We start from the raw sequence: 14,628 nt of genomic DNA on the forward strand, positions 1-14,628 counted from the left end.
AACAGTTAGTAACGAGAAAAAAATGGTCCATGCGACATGCATGTTACATTCAGGTCATTTGATACATTGAATGTATTTAAGAGCAAAGTTAAGGTATGTTTGTTCTAGAAAACAGGAGAGGCTTGACACAATGTGTACGTCCCAGGCTGTTAGATTGATTGGAGATAGGGGCAGCTACTTCAGGAAATGACCTCAGTATGGGTGGTAAGTAAAGAACATCATGGACCAGAGAATATGGTGGAGCAAACCACAGAATTGAGGTCAGCCACTTCACTGAAATCTAGGGAGCCCTGCTTGATGTTCACCCACCCATAGTGATTTAACATCCTCTTGCACAGCCCTGTGGGACAATTTAGGAGGATACTATGGGAGAGTCTGGGACAACAATGTAACATCTTTCCATGTGAAAGGTCCTCCCAAGAGGTTTCAGCAGGAAATTGAGAGGGAGCTGGGTTCTATGACAAGAACATCCTGGCTTCTTCTCCTCTCAGAAAATAAATAAACCTCTCCTTTGATATGAATCTCAGTCTGGGTCACCCAGCACTGTCAATTTAATTTGTCTGATACCAGCCCTTATAGAGATGGCCTTAAGTATGCCTGTAATGGAACAGGATGGGGGAACAGGATGACTAGCCTGACATTTCAGTAATTGGGTCGTGTAGTAATGTCTGACTGGATTCAGACCATTTTCACCACAGTAACAGGATAGAATATTGGAACAGATGACTTACCTAAAGGTGATAATGGTGTAATCAGAAGTCTTCTGAGAAATGATCTCCCCAAAAAAAGATAATAGCTCACTCCTAAGTGGATGATAGGCTGAATGAGTGCATTAACTTTTATCTCACACCCACAGGCTTTTGAATTGAATACACACGACTCTCGTGGGTTGAAGAAGGAGACCAAGGTGCAGCGTGTTAGGCATTCATGATATTTATTAAACTGAACACCGCAACAAAATAACAAAGTAAAAAAACGAAAGCGCACAGTTGTCAGGCAACTAAACAGCTAAACAGAAAATAACTCCTCACAAAACACAAGTGGGAAAAAGGCTGCCTAAGTATGATTCCCAATCAGAGACAACGATAGACAGCTGTCCCTGATTGAGGGCCATACCCAGCCAAAACATAGAAATAAAGAAACTAGAATGTCTACACTAGTCCCACCCTGGCCTAACCAGAGTCAGGCTGCAAAACCTGACTCTATAGGGGAGGGTCCAAGTGACGGCTACTTCAGTGAAGGCTCCGGTGCGGGACGCAGACCCCGCTCCACCTCTGGCTCCCCCCACTTTGGTGGCGCCTCTGGACTGGGGACCGTCGCTGGAGGCTCTGGACCGGAGGTCGTCGCTGGAGGCTCCAGACCGGAGACCGTCGCTGCAGGCTCCGGACCGCGAATCTATGCTGGAGGCGCCGTGCCATGGATCCTCACTGCAGACTCCGGTCCGAATGCCCAGCCTAGTCACACCCTGGCCTAACTAAAATAGAGTATAAAAGCCTCTCTGTGGCCAGGGCGTGACACTTAAATAGCATGATTAGTGTCTCCATGAGCTTTTCGATGATTTAAAAAAAATGTGGGGGCAGAAGGAGGACCATGCCCCAGTCAAGGGTGGCCATGGGAAATCAGTAAATTGTATCACAAATAGCATTGCAAATTGCCTTAAAGTATGATGCATTGTATTGACAAAGTGTTTCAACTGTTTATTTATATCTGTCCCAAATCTATAGAAAAAAATCTATGTGAAGATGAACACATGGAACATTTTGAAGTTAGATACATGTTAACCATGCTGGTTAAGTGTGCCTTGAATTCTAAATAAATCACTGACAGTGTCAACAGCAAAGCACCATCACACCTCTTCCTCCATGCTTCATGTTGGGAACCACACATGCGGATATCATCCGTTCACCTACTCTGCGTCTCACAAAGGACAGCGGTTGGAACCAAAAATCTCGAATTTGGACTCATCAGACCAAAGGAAAGACTTCCACCAGTCGAATGTCCATTGCTCATGTTTCTTGACCCAAGCAAGTATGTTCTTCTCATTGGTGTCCTTTAGTGGTGGTTTCTTTGCAGCAAATCGACCATGAAGGCCTGATTCACTCAGTCTCCTCTGTACAGTTGATGTCGAGATGTATCTGTTTCTTAAACTCTGTGAAGCATTTATTTGGGCTGCAATTTCTGAGGCTGGTAACTTGAATGAACTTATCCTCTGCAGCAGACTTGGGGTCTTGGGGCCTTCCTTTCCTGTGGTGGTCCTTTTGAGAGCCAGTTTCATCATAGCGCTTGATCGTTTTTGCGACTGCCCTGGAAGAAAAGTTCTTGAAATTTTCCGGATTGACTGACCTTCATCTCTTAAAGTAATGTTGGACTGTCGTTTCTCTTTGCTTATTTGAGCTGTTCTTGACATAATATGGACTCAGTCTTTTAAAAAATAGGGATATCCTCATATACCACCCCTCCCTTGTTACAACACAACTGATTGGCTGAAACGAGTTAAGAAGGAAATAAATTCCACAAATTAACTTTTAACAAGGCACACCTGTTAATTTAAATGCATTCCAGGCGACTACCTCATGAAGCTTGTTGAGAGAACGCCAAGAGTGTGCAAAGCTGTCATCAAGGCAAAGGGTGGCTACTTTGAAGAATCTCAAATATAAAAAATATTTGTTTAACACTTTTTTTGGTTACTACATGATTTCATGTGTCATTTCATAGTTTTGATGTCTTCACTATTATTCTACCATGTAGAAAATAGTCAAAATAGAAAAACACCCTTGAATGAGTACAGTAGGTGTGTGCAATCTTTTGACTGGTACTATATTTGGAGATGTTTAGTGCCTAAAATAAGGGGTTAAATACATGTAAAAATATATATATATATATATATATACGTTTCCTGGTCTTTCTTATATTGCTCAGGTATAGGTACCATCTTTTTCAATGTCTCATGTTATGTACTTACTACATCTGTGTGACTCTGAAGGAGACTCTGAGGAAGTCCCAGTCTGTCTTCCGGGTCCCCAAGTGGTCCTAAGTGTGCCAGAAAGTCTGACTCTATAGGCACCATGCAGTGATTCATGCTGGGAGCCTGAGGCATGGAGATATTGCTTAGATCATGGGAAACAATATTTTTGCTTCAAACAACTTACTGAGACTGATTGAGTGGGTTGATTTCAACTTTTTCATTTTGATGATGATAAGGGAAGTTGACATCTTCGAAGACATTTGCATAATTTTGTAATTAAAGATGCTCCGGAACTTTGGCAACTACAAAGTATTTTTAAACCTCTCGCTTTGGGCAGAATGTGTCAATGTGTAGTTCGTACATGCATCATCTATAAGCATAATTACAGTCTTAATTAGCCATGAAATCCCAGGCAAAAAAGTATACAAAAGTACCAGAGAATCTCTTTAAGATTTAAGATTCGTATTTGTCTAATGAAGCAAGGAGCTCTGAATTGGAAGTTGATACATGGTCCTTGAGAAAACAAACGGCCTTATTTGCAGAGCGCGGAAAAGGCACGCATGTGCTCCAGAGATTGCTCCGAAATTATTTAGCTAAATAATCAAATTGAAGCCCCACAATATAGTCCTCTCAGCATTTTGTGTCACAGCACATTTCTCCCATTGTCACTAATTTCTCATCAATTTATGGAAATGCGAGGCAAATCAGCAGGGAAGAATGACTCAGAGTTAGGCTATTTATGGAAATGCTTTTCAGAGAGACCAATTGTATTTTATATGGATGGCCATTTATTAGAGGGCTTTTGTTTGCAGTGCATTTTCCACGACACTGAATATTTACTGAATGATTCACTGCCAAGGTTGTATCATAAAATGCCTACTAAGGATAAAGGATGTCACGCTGCTTGTTTTTAGCAAGGATCACTTCCTCCTGATTCGGCTCACACCGAGGCTTAAACCCAGGACCTCTGCTTTTGCTAGCACACCTGACCCCTGTCCCGAAGTGTCTTACCAGTAGGCTCCACCGAAAAGTTAACAAGTGGCACAAGGGGCAACCCTTCAGCCTAGAGAGTAAGTTTCACACATCCCTCATGTGCTTTATAAGCACATTATTTCTTGAAGACTGGAGTGTTCATAAATTATTTGTGAACTCCAATTGCAAGCACAAGGCTTTATCAGAAATCAAAGCTTCATTGTGCTCTGAAGAGTTGAGGCACCATCATTCTCTTGAAACTTTTACTGGCATAGGCCTATTCATTTAGAAATGATTCATGCTTTAGTTCATATAATCCGTAAAATCCCATGGATTTTAGCAAAAAAATGTATTGAATCTAATCTATGAGTCATTCCTCTACACACCTCGTTGTGTTTTGTTCCTGCCTGCTCCTTTGGAGCCTGTGGAACCAATGATTCAAGCACCAGACCTCTGCTCTATGACACACTAATAAACGGGCAGGCTGAATAGAGAGTGGCTTTGGATTACAGTATAACCCTGCCTTACAAACTGTCCGGGTGAACAGTCAAAGTGACATGCTGCCTCCACTGCTGACTAATTGCCACATTCACAGATCTTTAAATTGAAGGGTTCAGCCACATCCTGTCAATAATGCAGTCAGTAACGCAGGTTTCCGTTCTGCAGCAGAGCACTTCAGTGGGTCTAAATGGCAAGGCAGAATGAACGTTTAGCACAATGGGATTCTTAAAGCCTCAGTTCCCCAGGTGGGTTATTTTGTGGTGATTAAGATGCTGATAGCTGGAGTTTAGACAGCGACACAGTGCTCAGTAGGTTCAGTGATACGTCTACATTTCTATAAACAATGTTGACACCTGCAGTCAGCAGCTGGCTATTTAGAAACATGATTTACCATCCCTCTAAAAACTCAAAGGGCTGTGGAAGCAGGGAGAGAATGGAGCCGGTGCATTTCTGTGCCGAGGTGAGAGCAGTTCTCATGAGATGGCATAATGAGCTGCGGCTGCCTGCGACCGTAGCGGCGATATCCGCCCATTAAACAGAAACCCCAGGTTTGTGTCGTTAAAAAGCAGCTGTTTTTGCACGGGTCAGGACTGACAGAGCGCTGGCTGGCTTCTGATAGTGGCTATAAGCTAATTGTGAAAAGGCTCATTATATCTGATAAAGAAGCACATAAATCACATAGCGGGGCTGACCTGAGGCCGGCCTCAGAGGCTTGGCAGGGGGAACGGGGGGGAACTCTCACCGAGGCTGACTCGGAATGCCTCACATCTCATTACGTCGTCTTCTTCACAGAGTTCCAAAAGCATCTTTGATTCTGTTAGGGATTCCATCTTTACATACCAGCTCTGTTCTGTCTGGATAAAAGGAAGCTGGGAATGTGATGATGGTGAATCTTACGAATCTCCTGATAGTGGTGGGTGGATATGTTCCTCATTGACATGTAAGCCTAAAATATAGGCCTGTGTAGGAGTTGGAAAACCATCAGCGCAAACATACCGGCCAAATGTTCCTGTCAGATAAATGGCAGTTATAGACAATAAACTAGGCTTTCCTTGATCATAAAAACTAAGGATGCTGGTTGGTGTTCCCTCCTAGTTTAACCTCTGTTTGTAACTTTCCACTGACGTGTTCAATCTCAATGACATAGAGCATGTACTGTAGACCATTGAGTACTCTCATATATGAAAAAAACAGTGGGTTGAGAATAGAGAACACAATGATGAATGGAGTTTAATTACTAGATATGAAACATTGGCTTTATTTGCTTTTTTTAAAAATATTTTATTTGCACATGAGCCGTTGCCCATCTGAGGCCTGCGCTTCTTTGGCAGTGGCAGAACTGGGATAAACCCAGGAAAGATATTTAAAGGTTCATTTAGAACACATGTTGGGAGAGGAAGCCGAACTCGTTTAAAATACAACATCAGACTTGGCTCATTGAGTTATATATTTGATTATTTACTAAGGGTCTATTTCCTAAACAGATACAAATAGATCCGGTTGACTTATTGGTTTTTATTTACGATTGTGTTACGCCTTCTGTAAATGGTGCGGTGGAGGAGTCAAACGCAGAGAGCAGGTAATGTTGTACGTGAATCTATTTATTACAACGACAGCGGAGACATGGACATGCCAACACTAGGGCGCATGAAACAACCCATCCAAAATACACAGGACTAAAACTGTCTGGAAAAGAATGAGATAACACTTATACACCAACACCAAAATAACAGAGAACAAGCCCGCACAATACCCAGCGGGCCTAGTGCCCTTAAATAGCCTACAAACAACACAAACTCTAACTCTCAACACTAACACTAACTCACTGCGGTGGCGGTCAGCGTTTCTTTTCTGCCGTTCACTGGCCTGCCTGAGAGAATCCTGGACTGCCCGCCAGGTCTCTCTAGAGCGCTGTACCCACTCCTCCAACTCAGGAGCTTCGGTCTGACTCTGCTGCCACAGAGCCAGGACCGGCTGGTAGCCCAGTACGCATTCGAATGGTGACATGTTCGTGGATGAATGACGAAGTGAGTTCTGGGCCAACTCTGCCCACGGGACGTACCTCGCCCATTCTCCTGGCCGGTCCTGGCAATACGACCTCAGAAACCTACCCACTTCCTGGTTTACTCTCTCCACCTGCCCATTACTTTCGGGGTGATAACCAGAGGTAAGGCTGACCGAGACCCCCAGATGCTCCATAAACGCCTTCCAAACCCGGGACGTGAACTGGGGACCTCGATCAGATACGATGTCCTCTGGAACCCCGTAGTGCCGGAAGACGTGGGTAAATAGAGCCTCTGCAGTCTGTAGGGTCGAAGAGAGACCAGGCAATGGGAGGAGATGGCAGGACTTATTGAACCGATCCACAACGACCAGAACGGTAGTGTTCCCCTGAGATGGGGGAAGATCAGTAAGGAAATCTACCGAGAGATGGGACCATGGCCGTTGTGGAACCGGGAGGGGTTGTAACTTCCCTCTAGGCAGATGCCTAGGAGCCTTACTCTGAGCGCATCCCGAACAGGAAGAGACATGGAGCTTCACATCCTTAGCTAAGGTGGGCCACCAGTATTTCCCCCTAAGACCCCGCACTGTCCTATCAATCCCCGGATGACCCGAAGACGGTAGTGTGTGAGCCCACCGAATCAATTTATCACGGACACCAAGCGGAACGTACCTACGACCGGTCGGACACTGTGTAGGCGCAGGTTCAACCCTCAACGCCCGCTCGATGTCCGCGTCCACCTCCCATACCAACGGGGCCACCAGCCGAGAGGCTGGAAGGATGGGAGTGGGATCGATGGACCGGTCCTCGGTGTCATAGAGACGGGACAGCGCGTCGGCCTTAGTGTTAAGGGAACCTGGTCTGTAAGAGATAGTAAATCTAAAGCGTGTAAAGAACATGGCCCACCTAGCCTGATGCGGATTCAGTCTCCTCGCCGCCCGGATATACTCCAGATTGCGGTGGTCAGTCCAGATGAGGAAAGGGTGTTTAGCCCCCTCTAAATCAAATCAAATGTATTTATATAGCCCTTTGTACATCAGCTGATATCTCAAAGTGCTGTACAGAAACCCAGTCTAAAACCCCAAACAGCAAGCAATGCAGGTGTAGAAGCACGGTGGCTAGGAAAAACTCCCTAGAAAGGCCAAAACCTAGGAAGAAACCTAGAGAGGAACCAGACTATGTGGGGTGGCCAGTCCTCTTCTGGCTGTGCCGGGTGGAGATTATAACAGAACATGGCCAAGATGTTCAAATGTTCATAAATGACCAGCATGGTCGAATAATAATAAGGCAGAACAGTTGAAATTGGAGCAGCAGCACGGCCAGGTGGACTGGGGACAGCAAGGAGTCATCATGTCAGGTAGTCCTGGGGCATGGTCCTAGAGCTCAGGTCCTCCGAGAGAGAGAAAGAAAGAGAGAAGGAGAGAATTAGAGAACGCACACTTAGATTCACACAGGACACCGAATAGGACAGGAGAAGTACTCCAGATATAACAAACTGACCCTAGCCCCCCGACACATAAACTACTGCAGCATAAATACTGGAGGCTGAGACAGGAGGGGTCAGGAGACACTGTGGCCCCATCCGAGGACACCCCCGGACAGGGCCAAACAGGAAGGATATAACCCCACCCACTTTGCCAAAGCACAGCCCCCACACCACTAGAGGGATATCTTCAACCACTCCAGCCAGTGTCTCCACACCTTCAGGGCCTTTACCATAGCTAGTATCTCCCGGTCCCCCACATCATAGTTCCGCTCTGCCGGGCACAGCTTCTTAGAAAAGAAAGCGCAGGGACGGAGCTTCGGTGGCGTGCCCGAGCGCTGAGACAGCACGGCTCCAACCCCAGCCTCGGACGCATCCACCTCCACTATGAATGCTAACGAAGGGTCCGGATGCGCCAACACGGGAGCTTCAGTGAACAGCGCCTTCAACTGGTTGAAGGCTCCATCAGCCTCTGCCGACCACCGCAGACGCACCGGCCCCCCCTTCAGCAGTGAGGTAATGGGCGCCGCTACTTGGTCAAAACCCCGGATAAACCTCCGGTAGTAATTGGCAAACCCTAAAAACCGCTGCACCTCCTTTACCGTGGTCGGAGTCGGCCAATTACGCACGGCGTTAACGCGGTCACACTCCATCACCACCCCCAAGCTGGAAATGCGATAACCCAGGAAGGAAACGGCTTGTTTGGAGAACACACATTTCTCAGCCTTGACGTATAGGTCACGCTCCAGCAGTCGCCCAAGGACCTTGCGCACCTGGGAGACATGCGCGGCGCGTGTGGCAGAATAAATCAAGATGTCATCAATATAGACTACCACACCCTGCCCGTGCAAGTCCCTGAGAATCTCATCTACGAATGATTGGAAGACGGCTGGAGCATTCTTCAACCCATACGGCATGACGAGGTACTCATTGTGGCCTGATGTGGTACTAAACGCTGTTTTCCACTCGTCTCCTCCCCGAATATGCACCAGATTATACACGCTCCTGAGGTCCAGTTTTGTGAAGAAACGCGCTCCGTGGAATGATTCCACCGCCGTAGCGATGAGAAGTAGCAGATAACTAAATCCCAATAGCCAAATCGGCATATTCTGGGGGAATGCGCACGGTGGAAACCTGGTCTGGACTCTCCACCGTCGTGGCACCGATGGAAACTCCTATACACCTACCCGAACACTCGTCTGACCACCCCTGAAGAGCCCCCTGTTTCCAGGAAATGAGGGGATTGTGAATAGCCAGCCAGGGAACCCCCAACACCACTGGAAACCCAGGTGAATCAATAAGGTAGAAACTGATCTGCTCCCTATGATCCCCCTGCGTTACCATGTCCAGCGGAATCGTGGCCTCCCTGACCAGCCCTGACCCTAACGGTCGGCTATCTAAGGAGTGCACGGGGACAGGTGGGTTTATCTGCACTAACGGAATACCCAACTTACGGGCGAGTCCGCGATCCATAAAACCCAGCTGCTTCTGAATCGACTAGCGCCTTATGCTGAAGAGAGGGAAAAAACACAGGGAAAAAAATAAACAAAAACATGTGACCAACAGGGAGCTCTGGGTGAGTTTGGTGCCTACTCACCTGGGTTGGCCGAGAAGTGTTCCGCCTGCCAGCTCGACTCCCAGAGTGACTCCTCCAGCACCGGTCCGAAGTGTGTCCTCTCCGGCCACAATAGGCGCAGGAGAAGCCTCCTCCTCCGGTCTCCTTAGATGCAGCTCCTCCCAACTCCATCGGAGTTGGAGCGGGAGGGCTGGAAGGTGGAATTGACAGGACCCCTTCTGAACGCCCGCGGGCAGCTAGCAGGTTGTCCAGACGAATCGACATGTCTATCAGTTCATCCAGGGAGAGTGTTGTGTCCCGACAAGCCAGCTCCCGGCGGACGTCCTCCCGGAGACTGCAACGGTAATGGTCCATCAGGGCCCTGTCATTCCACCCAGCACCAGCAGCCAGGGTCCTGTCATTCCACCCAGCACCAGCAGCCAGGGTCCTGTCATTCCACCCAGCACCAGCAGCCAGGGTCCTGAACTCCAACGCGAAGTACTGCCCACTCCTCGTCTCCTGTCTGAGGTGGAACAGTCGCTCACCTGCCGTTTTGCCCTCTGGTGGGTGGTCGAACACAGCTCGAAAACGGCGGGTGAACTCCGGGTAGTGGTCCCGAGCCGAGTCTGGGCTGTTCCAGACAGCGTTGGCCCAGTCCAGGTCCCTACCCGTCAAACAGGAGACGAGGAGGCTCACACTCTCCTCACCCGAGGGAGTCGGACGCACAGTAGCCAGGTAGAGCTCGAGCTGGAGCAAAAATCCCTGGCACCCAGCCGCCGCTCCATCGTACTCCCTCGGGGGGGAGAGACGCAATGTGCTGGATCCAGAGGACGACATAGGTGGAGTAGGTAGCGTCGTCTGTGGGGGAGCTAGGGAAGACGTCGGTAGACCACTCCTCTCCCATCGCTCCATCCTCTCCATCATCTGGTCCATCGCTGAACCGATCCGATGGAGGACAGCTGTATGATGATGTACACGCTCTTCCATAGTTGGGAGAGGGGTGGTCGCTGCTCCTGCTGACTCCATAGGTGGTGCGGGCTTCTGTTACGCCTTCTATAAATGGTGCGGTGGAGGAGTCAAACGCAGAGAGCAGGTAATGTCGTACGTGAATCTATTTATTCCAACGACAGCAGAGACATGGACATGCCAACACTAGGGCGCATGAAACAACCCATCCAAAATACACAGGACTAAAACTGTCCGGAAAATAATGAGATAACACTTATACACCAACACCAAAATAACAGAGAACAAGCCCGCACAATACCCAGCGGGCCTAGTGCCCTTAAATAGCCTACAAACAACACTAACTCAAAACAGGTGTACCCAATTAAACCCAATAAACAGAAACAAAAGGAAAGGGAATCGATGGCAGCTAATAGGCCGGCGCCGAGCGCCGCCCGAACAGGAAGAGGCACCATCTTCGGCGGGATTCGTGACAGATTGAAATGTATTTTCTTACAGTGCTGTGAATTCTGAAAGGGCATCAAAAATAGACTGTTTCCCCACTTGTACTGTAATATAACAGAAAACTAGATGTAAACAAGCCTCTGTCTTAGTCATCATTCCTGTGGAAAACCTAAGGGATAGATTGAAATTGACATAATGGATACCTGGAGGAAAATGGGGGAGGGTCATGTTTTTTTAAGAGGGAAGGTTTCGTGTTTTTTTAATCTAGACCAGGGGAAGGTCATGTAATTGATGACATTTCTATGTTTCTCAGTGTTTTAGAATGAGTTGCTTATTAGGCTATATATCATGTGTGCCCAATGCCGCCCCTCATCTCTGATTCTCTGCTGGGGCTGACAATATAATTTGTGCCTATAGGCTATTTAGTGTGGTCTCAATCAAATGATCCATAGCCTATAAGCTATAGGCTATGAAGTGCATGCTTGGAGAAGCACAGAGAAAAGTTATATTTCTAAGATAGCTGCTGGGAAAGTGTAAATAAAACTAGGCTGCAATACACACTGCAATGGATATTCCAACCCTGAGCCCCGGCCTGCTCTGCACTTGCTGATCAAAACTATTTTGTGCGCTGCCTAACCAATGGCTGTGCTGTGTAGGCATATGATGGCAGTTCAGTTAGAGAGTCTAAGGCTTCTTCTTCTTATTTTTTGATTAGGCCTATTCCAAAAAAATATTGCATGTGGACTAGCCTATAGCCTATGTTCTGTTCAGTTTGAGAAGGAGAGTGCGAAGATGAGGAGGACCAGAGGTCAACTTTGATATCTTGCTACTACTATAAATTATTTAATTTAAAACAAAATGTCTCTTACCCATGATGTAAGCCTACGTATCAGAGTTATTGACCTAACAAACAATAAGCCAGATTTGAGTAATTGACATTGTGCTGATGAAACTTGAAGCAGCAGCTGAGGCACAATCAATCAGAAATGGACAGCTCATGGTGCTGAAAGTCTAGGCATATTCCAGTAGGTATAATTAATTTAAACCGTCTTCATTTTAATTAGGATTTACTAACAACAGAGGGCTTTGTGTTGGAGCCTATTTCTTCCTATTTAAGAAATAATAGGTAGACCTACCTGTTTAACAGAAAAAATTTGACTATAAGCTGTTATAGCCAAAGATTTGTTGGTCAATTCCTCCACCCACCATGCACTCTTTAAATAGCCTACCCGAGTGAACGTGAAGGGTTGTTAAATTACAATTAAAAGATTAGAATTGAGGGGGTATGAGAGAGAATGCCATAGGCCTAGTTTTTATTAAAGAAAATGGCAAAAGGCACAGGCCTACCTCTTGTTAGCTTAAGATTTTGAAGAAAATAAAAACAGAGCTGATTATATAGTGATTTATAACAGCGTTTTGGTCTGTTATGCATTATACTAGAAACAAGCTAAAATACCCGGGAAAGACGTGACTCCGATACAATTGGGGATATATTTTTTTATTTTCTTTGACATTCAGAATCTGAGCTACAACCTTCTATAGGAGACAAACAATTGACTTTGCTTGGAAAGTAATCTAATTCTGTCACTATCCATTGATTAAGCTATTCACTTTCTGTACAACAGATGTTTAAACCCAGGCATCTTTTAGGGAAAGAGGGGAGCCTTTATCTAGCCTACTATCTATCCAAAATAGTTATTTTAGTTTATTAGGTGCACCATGAAAATGGTTCGCTCCCACAAACAGGGAGTCACTTGGCTTGCTATATAAAGCAGGCATTGTGTAACATAGACGCAGAGTTAGGAGAAGTTTAACTTCTTCGATATAGGGGGCGCTCTTTTAATTTTTGGATAAAAAAACGTTCCCGTTTTAAACAAGATATTTTGTCACGAAAAGATGCTCGACTATGCATATAATTGACAGCTTTGGAAAGAAAACACTCTGATGTTTCCAAAACTGCAAATATATTATCTGTGAGTGCCACAGAACTGATGCTACAGGCGAAACCAAGATGAAATTTTAAACAGGAAATGGCCCAGATTTTGAAGGCGCTGTGTTCCAATGTCTCCTTATATGGCTGTGAATGCGCAAGGAATGAGCCTACACTTTCTGTCGTTTCCCCAAGGTGTCTGCAGCATTGTGACGTATTTGTAGGCATACAGTGCCTTGCGAAAGTATTCGGCCCCCTTGAACTTTGCGACCTTTTGCCACATTTCAGGCTTCAAACATAAAGATATAAAACTGTATTTTTTTGTGAAGAATCAACAACAAGTGGGACACAATCATGAAGTGGAACGACATTTATTGGATATTTCAAACTTTTTTAACAAATCAAAAACTGAAAAATTGGGCGTGCAAAATTATTCAGCCCCTTTACTTTCAGTGCAGCAAACTCTCTCCAGAAGTTCAGTGAGGATCTCTGAATTATCCAATGTTGACCTAAATGACTAATGATGATGAATACAATCCACCTGTGTGTAATCAAGTCTCCGTATAAATGCACCTGCACTGTGATAGTCTCAGAGGTCCGTTAAAAGTGCAGAGAGCATCATGAAGAACAAGGAACACACCAGGCAGGTCCGAGATACTGTTGTGAAGAAGTTTAAAGCCGGATTTGGATACAAAAAGATTTCCCAAGCTTTAAACATCCCAATGAAATGGAAGGAGTATCAGACCACTGCAAATCTACCAAGACCTGGCCGTCCCTCTAAACTTTCAGCTCATACAAGGAGAAGACTGATCAGAGATGCAGCCAAGAGGCCCATGATCACTCTGGATGAACTGCAGAGATCTACAGCTGAGGTGGGAGACTCTGTCCATAGGACAACAATCAGTCGTATATTGCACAAATCTGGCCTTTATGGAAGAATGGCAAGAAGAAAGCCATTTCTTAAAGATATCCATAAAAAGTGTCGTTTAAAGTTTGCCACAAGCCACCTGGGAGACACACCAAACATGTGGAAGAAGGTGCTCTGGTCAGATGAAACCAAAATTGAACTTTTTGGCAACAATGCAAAACGTTATGTTTGGCGTAAAAGCAACACAGCTGAACACACCATCCCCACTGTCAAACATGGTGGTGGCAGCATCATGGTTTGGGCCTGCTTTTCTTCAGCAGGGACAGGGAAGATGGTTAAAATTGATGGGAAGATGGATGGAGCCAAATACAGGACCATTCTGGAAGAAAACCTGATGGAGTCTGCAAAAGACCTGAGACTGGGACGGAGATTTGTCTTCCAACAAGACAATGATCCAAAACATAAAGCAAAATCTACAATGGAATGGTTCAAAAATAAACATATCCAGGTGTTAGAATGGCCAAGTCAAAGTCCAGACCTGAATCCAATCGAGAATCTGTGGAAAGAACTGAAAACTGCTGTTCACAAATGCTCTCCATCCAACCTCACTGAGCTCGAGCTGTTTTGCAAGGAGGAATGGGAAAACATTTCAGTCTCTCGATGTGCAAAACTGATAGAGACATACCCCAAGCGACTTACAGCTGTAATCGCAGCAAAAGGTGGCGCTACAAAGTATTAACTTAAGGGGGCTGAATAATTTTGCACGCCCAAATTTTCAGTTTTTGATTTGTTAAAAAAGTTTGAAATATCCAATAAATGTCGTTCCACTTCATGATTGTGTCCCACTTGTTGTTGATTCTTCACAAAAAAATACAGTTTTATATCTTTATGTTTGAAGCCTGAAATGTGGCAAAAGGTCGCAAAGTTCAAGGGGGCCGAATA

The sequence above is a fragment of the Oncorhynchus mykiss genome, chromosome Y (assembly GCF_013265735.2).
Source record: "Oncorhynchus mykiss isolate Arlee chromosome Y, USDA_OmykA_1.1, whole genome shotgun sequence".
Taxonomy (NCBI): Eukaryota; Metazoa; Chordata; class Actinopteri; order Salmoniformes; family Salmonidae; genus Oncorhynchus; species Oncorhynchus mykiss.